The following is a 5,116-nucleotide window of genomic DNA, read 5'->3' as shown; positions in this document are numbered from 1 at the left end:
ATCCTGACTTCTGGGGTCGGCCAGATGACCTAGAAGTACTCTGACCCATCTGAGGGTGATTTCTCTGCTGCTGCCCAGTAGTCTGTGGCTGCTGGATCCGTCCGGAAGTCTGATCAGTCTACTTTCTTTTCTTATCTGTATTTGCTCTCTACTGAGCTGCCTAAATCATAAGAGCTCTATCCAGAGCCTCTGTATATGATGCAGTACTAAAGCCAGAAATCTTCAGCTGAAGATGCCCGTCCAGTCCCTGGACAAACTGAAGCATACGAGATCTGTCCTCGGCAACCAACTCAGGACAGAATCTGGCCAACCGATTAAATTCGGCATTATACTCCATCACTGAGCGGTTATCTGATACGCCCGGGGAAAACACTGACTCTCGAATGCCTCTCTAAATCTCGTATATATAACAGGCTGCTCGCCTATAATCGAGCGCTGTGTGTCCCACCTGATCTCTGCCTCGTCTCGTAAGTGGTAAGCAGCCAGCTCAGCCTTCTCCCACTCGGAGCAGGCCATGTAAAAGAATGTCCGCTCCATAGACTCTATCCAAGATTGAGCCACGCTCGGATCAGTCTCCCCGCGAAATGGCGTGAATTGGCTTTTCACCAACTCCGCCAAGGCTGGGATCCATGCTCGTGCCACCACCATATCCGTAGATATCGCTGCGGTACTGGGCAGAATCACCGGAGTTGATCTTATGGATGGTACTGATGGATAGGTTGGAAGAGGTACCACTGGTGCTGCCACATAAACAGGGTAGGAACCACTAGTGGAACTACAGAGTAGGCATAAGTAGGGACGACTAAAGGTACGATGGGCGGTACCGGGTAAGATGTAATCGGTACTGCTGGTGCAGGTACCGAGTATGTAGTAACCAGCACAGATGTCTGTGGTGGTACCGAGTACGCAGTAGGCATGGCTAGAGAAGGTGCCGAGTACCCTGTAGGTACTACTGGCGGTACAGGCGAGGTAAGTACCTCTGAAGTCGGAACCGTCAGGATCTGACAGTCTAACGTGGTCACAATACCCTGAGGAGTCTATCCCTGACGGACAGGCTCAACCCTAACAGAACTCTCTGGAGACTCTGTCTCTAGAGAATCGATCGCCCTCATACATGTGCGACCACGTTTAAGTACTAGAACATGTATCATATATGTAAAAAAATGTTATACAGATATCACTACAGGTATGAAAACTATAAAATTACCTGATTTACCTATTGCCGTCTGGAGATATCCTGTCGTTGCATAGCCCCCAAATAGAACCAATAAAACCGCGTCAAAATACCTCGGAATTCCGAAACGATAAAATCGACGAAAATCTGTATAATCCGAAATACCGAGAAATGCTTACGAAAGTAAGCCTCGTAAATCCGAAACCCGACAAGTAGGTATCGCAAAACTTTGCTCTGATACCAAATAAATTGGTATCAGATAACATCTCGAAAATCCAAAACGAAGAGCAAGTATCGTGAGCCTGGCTCTGATACCAAATAAATTGATATCAGAAAAAATCTCGAAAATCCAGAACACAGAAGCAGGTATCATAAACCTGCTCTGATACCAAAAATTGTCACGCCCCCAGGTAGTCCCTGTCCGAAGAAATTTCGACAGCATCTCCCCTGTACGACGGACAATATGAAGCTCAGTATACATATATCTCCATACCTCGGCCACACACGGCCGGAATAATACAATACAAAAGAACAAGCCACGCAGTTTATATCAACATTCCACATAATTCAACATATAATCAATCCACGCAGTTTAATAAGGAAAGACGATATAAAATCTCGAAAATATATGTACACATCCTACTCCACTACATCGAAGAAAACCAAATCCACGAAGTAATGAAAATATCTGCAGCGGAAAACAATAGTAGTAAACCCGAATGTTCAATGTCCACAATACAACCCACAATACAAGTATTTAAGATGCAAAAGCAGAATAAATCCGACAAAGAAAATCCTCGCGACAAAGGGGCTAGCGACTGGAATCTCTCCTAACGGCCTCAACCTGAAAAATAGTAACAACGGGGTGAGTTCAAAGAACTCAGCTGGTAAACCAATAGACATGTACAGCAATATATATCCACCAGTAAAAACCTAAGGTACAGTCTCCTAAACCATATGATCAATAGTACAGTTCTCTAACCATACAATCTATATAGTACAGTCTCCTAAGTATAACAGGTATGCAAGACTAAATAAACTGCAGTAACCAACAATAAGCATGCAATACAATATACTGCAAGAATATAAAAAGTGCATAACTGAAATAAACTGTACTCACCTCACCAGAACCTCCTATACAGAATAAAATAGTCGTAGCTAAAGACATAACTCAGATGCATGTCAATCATATGCAATCACCAAAATGCATCAATCATAAATAATGCAATGTATATGATGCAAATGACATGTCCTGGTCACCCCTAGCCATGTCAGCCACCTCACACACAATGGTGAGACCGAGTGGGTAGGGTGGTGACAACACTCTGCATCACTACCCCGATGAGTGACCGAGTGGACGGATGCTGTCGGTACACCTATCCTCCTGCCTCAAACATAGTGAGGGAGCGTAACGCTCTCATCTCCCGGTACGCAATGACGGGGAGGGACCCCGGTGTGCTACCACGCTCCTGTCACGCTACCCATGAGCGCCCTAGCGGAGCACTACCGGGCAATCTACCCTACACACCCTGAGTGCTGTGCCACTACCCATGCAGTGAACACGTTGTGTGCGGGTCCATGTAGCCGGCTGACGAGCTCAACAATCGTTAATCGCCCAGCATGCAATCATGCAATATGGTGCATGCGGCTACAGTATGTCATACCTGAACATAGCCTCCTCCATATATGTGGGTGCCCAAAAGGTAAACGCATATATATAACCATGATATAAACAGCATAAATCCAAAGACATCACATATAACAATGATGTAAGTATCATGAATCCAAGAGCATGTATCACACATGTAAAGCAACTAATCCAGTAGAGTAGAGCACTATAGATATGCATCTCTATGAACATATTTACACATGGCAAGAGATAAAATATCCAATCCTGAAGTAAAGCAACTAGCAGATGAAGCATGTGATAGGTATCAACTAGCTAAGACCAAGGGGGAGAATAATCTACTATCTACCACTAGTAAATATATATAAGCTACACATATCATAAGACATTATCAAAAGATAAGTCAGAGGGTACCCGCCTCCAATAGAAGGTACAATCAAGCAATCCAAGGTCGAGACGCCTGTCTCTAATCAGAGTCCTGTGTCAATCAAACAATATATATATATTTTATTTAGCTAAATCCAAATGAATAGCTAAATAAAATCCCTAAACCTAAATTAGGGCAAAGCCCTAATCACAACCTCAATCTACATAATTAAATCTAATGGTTAATTAGGATTAGTTACCTAATCTCTAATCACCAATTAGATTAGAAATCCAATCTTAGATTAAATCCAATAGTTGACTAGGGTTAATTGTCTTAACCCTAATCATTCCATTAGTTTAATCTAAGCAATTAAATCTAATCACAATCAACATAACCCTAATTCATCCACAACAGGCATAACCATCTAAAATAACCAAACTACATGATGATCTACTACCCAATCAAAAATCCTACACCATACCTTAACCTCACAGCCCCCTATTGATGCTGGAACAAAGTGTTCTGCTCGATGGAGTAGCTGCCGGAACCAAAGAAACTCCACAGCAAGCACAGACCTCACCTCCTGATCGGATCAAGAAGGGTTCAATCAATGGAGATCACGGATCACACAATAAACCTTCAAGCCTTTGCTCGGCAACTCAATTGATCCCATCATCTCCAACCAAAACCTAAACCAACCACAATAAGATGACCAATTCGATCAGAGAAGAATCCAGCACAAGAAGATTCAAATCCAAAAGAAGAACCCTAATCTAGCTAAACCCTTGAATCAACAAGGATCCAGTGATGAATCAAGAGGCAATTTCAGAAGAGGGGCTTTCGGTTAAGGCTGGCTTACCCACGCCGGCGATCGAGTGATACAGATCCGGACTAGGGCACCTCTCCAAGCTTCGGTAGGCGATTGGTTGGGAGTCGACGCAAGATCTGGTCCTTCACTGTGCCCTAGCCGCCGCACCTTCGGCGATCGGCCGCAAGCACCACCGGAGCAGAGACCCTTCGGCCGAAGGCAGCCCGGTCTTCCTTGGCACCGTCGAGATCCAGCGATGAGTTCCTCAGGATCGGCGACGAAGGCTAGAGAGATCGAGGAAGGAGAGGGTCGCGTAGGAGGAGATCGGCTTCCAAATCCGCCGGACAGAACCCCCTGATCAGATCCAGCTCCTCGGCACCGTCAAGCTCCGGTGACCCCACTAGTTTCCGTCGAGGTCGACGATCACCGGAACCCCCGGCTGTGCTTCGTCCGCGAGAAAGAGAGGTCGAGAGGAGTTGGGGAGATCGGGGAAGAAGGTGTTCGGGTTGGGTGAAGAGTCGGGTGAATCGGCGATGGGGTTTGGGGGAGAAAAGAAATAAAGGAAATGAATTTATATATTAACACATTTCCTCACTTAAACGGGTATCCTAAACAGGCTTTATCCGAACCCAAAGTTGATCCCCTCAAAACCCTCCGTATGAGCTCCGAAAAATTCCCAGAAAATTTCTAAAAATTCCGGAAAAATTCTATAAGGCTATTTCCCAAATAACCTTATTTATTTAAATTTTTCCGAGATCTCACACCACGTGCTCCTTGCTCTTGCATATCGGGACTCCGACTTCCTTGATCTTTGGCGCCGGTGGAGTCTTTCTAATCCTCTTTGGACACTTACTCTTGTAGTGCCCAAATTCTCTACACTCAAAGCACATTATGTGTAATTTGCTAGAAACTAAATGGCTTGAATTACCTAGAGGTGAGGATGGATGAACGCTCTCTCCTTCATCCCTTCCGGAGGTAGAAGCTTCTTCTTGCTCCGAACTTGAAGAAGAACTCTCCTCCTCTTCTTCTTTAGATGTTGAGTGGCCCTCAACTTCTAAATCCACATCTTCATGAAGTGAGCTACTTAGCTCACTTGACTCCTCTTCATGACTTGAAGTGGAGCTCCCCTCATGGAACTTG

The 5,116-nt window shown here is 44.8% G+C and overlaps 1 long non-coding RNA gene across 1 annotated transcript; it reads right to left on the bottom strand.

Annotated features, from left to right (window-relative positions):
- Positions 1-3,219: 3,219 nt before the first annotated feature.
- LOC122000051 lies at positions 3,220-4,588 on the bottom strand. The gene is made up of 3 exons (XR_006116906.1): positions 4,028-4,588; positions 3,650-3,857; positions 3,220-3,279 (listed from the first exon to the last, which is right to left on the bottom strand). It is a non-coding gene; the product is annotated as an uncharacterized LOC122000051 (long non-coding RNA).
- Positions 4,589-5,116: the final 528 nt, after the last annotated feature.

Source organism: Zingiber officinale, chromosome 7A (assembly GCF_018446385.1).
Source record: "Zingiber officinale cultivar Zhangliang chromosome 7A, Zo_v1.1, whole genome shotgun sequence".
In the NCBI taxonomy this organism is placed as follows: Eukaryota; Viridiplantae; Streptophyta; class Magnoliopsida; order Zingiberales; family Zingiberaceae; genus Zingiber; species Zingiber officinale.
This window is presented reverse-complemented; position numbering and strand designations above follow the sequence as displayed.